General features: G+C 29.5%; 1 protein-coding gene across 4 annotated transcripts in view; it reads left to right on the forward strand.

Moving 5' to 3' along the window:
- Nrt (Neurotactin) overlaps positions 1 to 8381 on the forward strand; it is a 192838-nt gene that overhangs the window by 101612 nt on the left and 82845 nt on the right. The window contains exon 2 of one of the 4 annotated variants that reach the window (XM_024361598.2): positions 301 to 337. The exons of 2 other annotated variants lie outside the window; for them this stretch is intronic. The gene's annotated coding sequence lies outside the window, so the exon portion shown is untranslated. Of the gene's footprint in view, positions 1 to 300; positions 338 to 8381 lie in introns of those variants that run through there. One more of the 4 variants, XM_067051575.1, reaches the window with a different exon arrangement.

Raw genomic sequence — 8381 nt, forward strand, 5'->3', positions numbered from 1 at the left:
AAAAATATAATTGAATTGTATAATATAATAATAAATAAAAACATTTCATTCATAGTATATAAACCAATATTTTTATAACATTTCGAACATATTACTTTATTACATAAATTCCCGTGATAAATAATAATCAATATTATTATTCAGGTACAAGAAGCTCATAGAAATGCTTTCCTCTATTTTATAATAGAAAACCAAATTAAATATTTGTAATCTAATAATAATAATTTTCTGGATTTCTTAAATGTAAAATATTTGTTTATCCTTATTATTATTTAATAGTTTATTTATTTTTTGTTACAGGTCAGTAGCTGAATTATAGACGTAAGAGGAACAGTCTGTAAGTCTATGTAATATTCATTTATTTACGGCATACCGTTGTAGTGCTACTTCTAAGTCATTGCTAATTTAAGCTATGATATAAAGAAATTATATTTATTATTTATTTCCTTGCAATATTTATAAGGAAGATATTGGTAAACATATCTATATAATGCTTGATGTACGTTTGACTAGAAGGGAGTAGTTTTGACTATCCCAAAGAAGTTATCTGAATGGAATATGGTCCGGGTGCGGTAAAAAAAAAACTCAAATAGTAGAATTATACTATTTTATTGAGCCAACGTTTCGCCCCACGTTGCAGGGCTTCGTCAGGGCTGTTTTGACGGCAGTCAAAATCAAAGTGCTAAAAAAAAAACTCAAATAGTATAATTCTACTATTTGAGTTTTTTTTTTACCTCACCCGGACCATATTCCATTCATCTATACACACGGTCAATCAATAATCTTCCAGTATGCCACAAAGAATTTATCATTAGAATGTTCTTACTCTGAAACAAACAACCAAAAATTTGGTACAAACTCACCTATATATGTTTTTTTTAAACGACTTGGTGTTGATTCTATTAAAAATTCAAAAATGTACGATTAATACTTTCTTTTTTAGGCCATAGGTAAAATTTTTAAAACGTTTAAGTTGTGTGTGATCTAGAAAACTTTTAATTCCTCATTATTAAAGACACGGAAACATTTTGCTCGAACAGGAAATAAAAATAAAAAATAAAAAAATTACGTTTTAAATATCAAAGAACAAATTTTGTTCTGTATGAAATTCATGCAATGGACATAACTCGAAAACCAGACTTTTTTTTTTTTAATTTTTGGATTATACTACTAAGAAAATTTCAAGAGAACTTTTTTTCTTGATCAATTACAAAAATTCATTATTGCAGATTATTAAAGATACCTATAAATAGAATATAAGATACAATAATACAAAAGAAATTCGGTTAATGTATTTTGCATAAAACATTTTAGGTGCAAACTTAGCTTAGCCTGCTTCTTTTGTTTTTTTATGGTTTCGTGACGGTAGATTTTTCTGTGTTTACATTTTTTATTTATAACGGTATAGCGTTTAATCACGAAATAGTTTTTAGTTTATTATCAATATATAATGTAAATCTATTTGTTAGTATGATGTTTGATAGTTTGTATGTTTGTATATATATTTTATTTACCCTACCTAGTTATTTCTTACATACTGCGAGAGAGAGTGTTGTTCATTAGCTATCGAACCAATGCTAACCAGAGTGGAAGACTCAAGTTATCATTCTCAGAGACCACCACGAAATAAAAGTCAAACCAACCAGAACGGAATCGAACCGGCCCCGTCCCCGGAATCGAACCCCCCCCTATGTTGCAAACAGGTTGCTAAGCTGGTGTCTCAACTACAATGGTTTCTTTGTGAATATAATTGACCAATACACAAATACTATTGGTGTTTATTTGCATGTTTTGATTCTAAAGTAACTCAACCGACGCTTTGGACAATTGTATAGATTGCTGAGTAGAAAATCGCAGCTTTCAGTAGATAACAAATTACTACTTTACAAAACAATAATAAAACTTATGGATTAGAACTGGGGCGGAGGGGAGCTACAAACTCTAACTTCATACGCCTTAAATTCTTTCATTCAAAAGTCCTTCAAATAATAGTAGATGCTCCTGAATATGCAACCAATAATACCCTGGATCATGACCTTAATATACCATTTGTATCATACCTTATTAAATCCCAATTCATAACAATCCATGAGAAATTCATTCATCATCCTAATCCCCCTCACTTTCTTTCTAGAATTATCCATCCCTACAATCTTCCTGGAAGGATAGGGAAACGGCAGTGGACCATAGACCTATTATAAATAATTATATTGGAGTTCTGGCAGTGGTCCGATTCTTTACTCAAGTCCTGATCGTCTGCGGCTAGCGCCCTCACTCATCCTCCACTGGTTTTTAATACCAATAACGTGGGTGAGAGAGAAGCGCCGGGATCTTCCGAAATCCAGCTCTTTCCTCCATAAGTGGGGGGAAGAGCTCTGTTTAGAGTAGTCCCAGGCTGAATGTAAATGTTGTAAATAGGATTGATTTTATTAATGATATTATTTTACTTTGATTTTTTTTTTTAAATTAGTTAATATTTTGGATTCGTCATTCTTTTTTTTTTTTTTTTTTTTTTTTTTTTTTTTTTTTTTACATTATTTATTTATGTTAAAACTTTAAATAGCCGATGTATTTTTGTAGGAAAGCTTTAAAAAGAACAAAAAAAACAAAAAAAAAACAAGCTGGATCGGAATATAAACATTTATTTCGCTGAACTAAAAATATAAACATAAAATAAACAAAAGAGTTAAAATAAAATGATGAATAAAAGGCCTTTTAGACAAAATAAATTTTGAAAAAACAAAAGAAACAAATTTACAAAATCTATAGAGATATGAAATAAATTCTGGTCGACTGACGGTTGTGAAGGAAGTTGATCCAAACCGATAGGTCAGAGGAATTTAGTTTCGATAGGTCGCCGCTCCGTGCAACTCTCAAACTGGTCCAAAGTTGGTGGGCCCGCGTCTGTACTGGCTCATCAAAAGTCGTAATGTACAAAATTCAAGATGGCATCACTGGCACTTATCGAGTGCAGGCAGGGTCTGCTCATTGTATTGAATTATACGAGCCGACTAATTATCAACAACTCATATTCCAGTTAAAGGCCAGAAACGCAGAAAAGGACTGATTCCGGACTGTAATGTTGACTAAACCACTCAAAATGTTCAAAAGATAATACTTTATTTATTTATTGATGTTTACAACTGTATAAAAAAATACAACAAGTAAATTTGATCATAATGACATAATGATATGATACAGTATGTAGAGAAACTACCCAGTAGTAGAACTCTGAAAACAGTTTACAATATAAGGTCACGAGGCCATCTTCCATATAAAATACAAATGTTTTTTTTCTAATAAACAAAAAATTCTAAATAAAATAATGCAAATAAAATAAAATTTTATTATTTGTATTTTTTAGACACTACTTGTATATCTTATATTATACATATCTTCTTACCTAGATGATATTATATTTCATCTTTCACTGTTTTCAATCTAATACCATACAATTCCACGATTATCAATCAATTTAATTTTTTTTACTATTCAATTATCATTTATAAATTTTTTATCATTTATGATTCAATTCAATGTTTTGTATAATTCCAAATTTGTTTGTATACTATTCCTTTTCCATTTTGTTTCTTTAAATGTTGTTGTTATCTCTTTTGTTCTATAGCCCTGATGAAGACCTGAAACTCAGGTCGAAACGTTGGCATAAAATAAATAAATATGGTTTTGTTCATTTATGTTGTTCTTTGCTGACCGCACCCCACGACTAACTTCTCTAATCATTAATGTACGGTCAACTATCTACACCTCACTCAAAATAAAATAAATGTTATTAAATTAACTATTAATACTCAATAAATAATATTTACAAAATATTCAAAAATTAATTATTAAATATGGCGTTGACAATTTTTTTTTTCTCTCTCTCTCCTATTTCTTATTTTGTTATCATTTAATTTATATATTTGTACATATGGCGTGATGAACTCTATCATCCATATTACTATTTTATAAAAATATGTAATATTATAAAATAAATTTAGAAAATATTTCGATATTGATTCTGAAGTATCTCATTACACTTCTCTAGACGAATGGATGTTTTAAATCTGTCAGTCTTTCGAAAATTAATTTTTCGCATACTTGAGCAGCTTGTGCATTGTAATCCGGGTGTTATAAGCAATTTGCCATCAAAGAGATGTGAGGGTTCGAGCGCCCCAGTGTGAGGAATTTGTGCAGTGGGCTGTGACTACTTGAGGTGGAGAGACAAAGAAAACCCTTGTCATTAAGCCTCGTGACAATGGAGTTTTTTTTTGTCCTGCAGGGTCCTGAGGACGATTCGTTGGGGCCTAGCCCTCCGTAGGTACTTGGTGGTTCTTCTATTTGCCGTCTGTCTGGCGTTCCGTTGGACTGCTCTTGGGAAGGGTACGTGGCTTCGCGAAATCGATCGGCAGGGTCAACAAACTGCAAGGGTAGTTGGACAAGTCAGCCGTACCATTTATAGGGAGGTGAAGTTCAACGAATAGATTTTCAATAAATAAAATAAGTTTCCAATAAATCAAAAGAAAAAAGAAATATTTTCCATTTAATAGGGGTATTCATGATGTTGTGTTAAATGTAAAATGTTTTGCCATGTTAAATGTTATAACTATAAGATTGTGAGCAGCCCTATTTGAAGTCATGTTAAACATTAAATGCACAAGAGCCCCTAGCGGATTTTCTCAGCAACTTGTTGTATAAGCCTTTATGTTTATAACCTTCCTTCCAGAACCTCATGTTATTGTTTACTTCAGTTTTGATTTAAATAATTAATTAAAACATGCCTAGAGTGAGTGAAAAGTGGAATTTGTGTGAAAGTTTAGCTTATGAGTGCCTTATTGATCTTCAAACTTGTGAAGAAGAGAATGCAGATGAGCTAATTGACAACTGTATTGAAAGTCACAACAACTAATATGGCGGCGATCTCAACTGGTCTATTGTGTGATGTCATTCTCGATTTAACTGACCAAGTGACAGACTCTCAGCCATGTTAAATGTTATTTCGTTTTACCACGGCAAAAGAAGGCAATTTTTTTTTATTTAACACGAGTTTTTCCATTTAACACGCTTTAACATAGATCATGAATACCCCTAATATAATTCCTTCCAAATAAGTATGAGTCCATTTATATATCGAAAAACATTAATTATACAGTGAATTTTAAAACAGGCACAAGCAATCTGAACCAACACTATACAGAGATTTTATGTAAAATTAATTTATGAAAAATACGGGATAAAATTAATGTTGATTATAATTAACCTTGATATAAATAGTGATAATAAAATAAATAGGAAATTTAACCAAAATATGGTTTAATTAAATGCCTGACCTGAATGTGGAAAAGATTACAAATATTTTTATGATAAATTATAATAATGAAAAGTTTTGTAGCTGTAATTAAAAGTTTTAATTTTTAATTTAATATGAATTATTGACAAAATAGGAAATTAGACATAATCTAAGAATTGCTTATTAATAAAATTATAATGTTTTGGTGTCTTATAGGGTAATTGTGGAATGAAATTCATTACCTTGGCAAAATAGCCAGTTATATAAAATTGATTTGATTCTAAAATTATAGTTAAGGTATGATAATTTATTAATAATACTGTTATTTGTTTAAAATTGTTAAAAATCATATGTATCATAAAAGTTGTTTTTGTGATAAATAGGCCTTGAAGATGGCCGAATTGGCCGAAACGTTGGACTAATTTATATTAAATTAAAAATTGAAACTTTTAATTTTTAATTTAATATGAATTATTGACAAAATAGGAAATTAGACATAATCTAAGAATTGCTTATTAATAAAATAATATGATTCCCTAATGTCCATAATTGTATTAAGGTATGATAATTTATTAATAATATTGCTATCAAAATTTTTAAAAACCATATGTATAATAAAAGCGGTTTGTAATTGATTGTCCTATGGCTTGTTGGATGGCTGAATTGGCGGAGTCGGTCTTATAAAGAAATACCATATAAATGGTTTTGAGACTAAAATTTATTTTATTTAAAAAAATAAATAGTGAACATTTACTAAAAAAATATTCTTAAAGAAGAATTAAATAACTAATTTCCAAAAGAATTTGATTAAACAAAAAAATTACATATGCAAAAAGTAACTAAACAGTCAAGTTTATACATAATCTTTTCTCTTTCCTGAGGCTAGTTATTTAAATAAAATAAGTTGTATCCAATTTTAATCGCAAAACAATTTATAATTCTTCATAGTTTAAGTCTGACGAAGAAAAACACTTGAAAAACATTAGAAAGAAGAAAACATTAATTATACAATGAATTTAAAAAAAAAAAACCAAGAAATCTGAACCAACACTATGCAGAGATTTTAAGTAAATTATTTTGTAAAAAATATGGGATAAAGTTAATGTTGATAATTATAATTAACCTTGATATAAATAGTAATAATAAAATAAATAGGAAATGTAACCAAAATATAGTTGAAATAAATTAATTAAATTCCTCATCTGAGTGTGGGGAAGACTTTTCAATTGTATGTTACTCTAAATGTTGTTGTTATCTCTTTTGTTCTATAGCCCTGATGAAGACCTGAAACTCAGGTCGAATCGTCGGCATAAAATAAATAAATATGGTTTTGTTTATTTATGTTGTTCTTTGCTGACCGCACCCCCCGACAAACTTCTCCAATCATAAATATTTTTTGTTTATTTATGTTGTTCTTTGCTGACCGTATCCCCTGACCAACTTCTCCAATCAGTAATCTACGGTCAACTATATACACCTCATTATAAAAATGTTATGTCTAAGTTTAATATTTATAATTATGAGAGATAGTTGACCGTGGTTGACGCACGAGGAGAAGATGGTTGGGGGTGCGGTCAAAATGAAACACAAATAAGTTGATGTAACTTATTTAATTATGCCAACGTTTAAATAATTTTTTCCCTTCTGTTCATTTCTTTTGTTAAACTTTACTTATATTTGGCCTCTTTATCAATTATTGTGGTTACATATATTTTCTTTCTCTTAATTTTCTTTTTCTTTCCATATTTCAATTTTTAAATTATTAATAACTAATGTATACATACTTCTTTGCATTATATAACTTCATTTTTATTTTATTTCCTTAATTATGTTATTTTACCTACTTTTTTTCAATTATCTATGTATACATCTTATTTTCCATTTCTCTCATCACTTCATTTTATTAATTCCATTCTGTAAAATTATTCCCTTTTTGTCATTATGTTTATATTTTATTTTCTGTACTCATTGGTTGTTATCTTGTTCTGTTCTTAGCCCTGATGAAGGCTAGAAACCCTAGCCGAAACGTTGGCACAATTAAAAAAGTTACATTAACTTATTTGTGTTTCTTTTTGACCGCACCCCCAACCATCTTCTCCTAAGTTTAATATGTTTTGAAATGGGTTTATACATATGATTTGAGAGTTTTATGACTTTTCCAAATTAAAACCCGATTGGAGTTGAGATTTCGCGGGCTATAATTGGCTGAGGAAGAAGGAGGGTGGAGGGTCCCTCACGACTCAGGTTCTATTGAGATGACGACCCTAATCGCTAATTTCCTTAAAGGAAATTCATTGAGTGGTTCTCTGAGTCGGGCCGATATTCCATTCCTCTCTATTACGCCAGAAGTCGAAGAGCTCTTTTTACTTCGTTTAAAATTAATGATTATCATTTAAATTCTCAATAAATGGGAAGATTCAAATTCTTTGTTAATAATAAATTATTTTAAATTATAAAGAAGATGGTCAGGGATACGGTCACAAGAAAACAAAAATAGTCAAAAACTATTTGCCGACGTTTCGCCCCACTTTATAGAGCTTCATCAGGACTAAAAACGATTCAAAACCTACTAAAAATATGTTGACATAATAGAATAAAGTACAAAAAATAAATTAAGGCAGTGTTAAAATTATATAAATATAAGTGAAAAAAAATTAATATACAAATGAAAGAAAAGAACAAATAATATAGTATAAACATAAAATAGACAATGATAATAATATATAACAAACTATTAGGTTAAAAATGAAAAGTAGACGTAATAACACGTAGCAATAGAAAAGTAATAATAATAATAATAATAATAATAAATGAGTAAAGAATACATCAGGACCACCCACGAGTTTCTGCAGAGGTCACTTCGAAACTGGTAGAATATCACAAGTAAACAGAGTATAGGGAAGGTAACCGTCGACGGGTTTAACTTCGAATAAGTGAAATACAAGGAGATATACAAATATGATAATATCCCTACCTTAATAGGGGTATTCATGATGTTGTGTTAAATGTTATATGTTTTACCATGTTAAATGTTATAACTATAGGATTGTAAGCAGCCCTATTTAAAGTCATGTTAAACGTTAAATGCATA

The sequence above is a fragment of the Halyomorpha halys genome, unplaced genomic scaffold (assembly GCF_000696795.3).
Source record: "Halyomorpha halys isolate HHAL.00 unplaced genomic scaffold, Hhal_1.1 Scaffold42.1, whole genome shotgun sequence".
NCBI classification, from domain to species: Eukaryota; Metazoa; Arthropoda; class Insecta; order Hemiptera; family Pentatomidae; genus Halyomorpha; species Halyomorpha halys.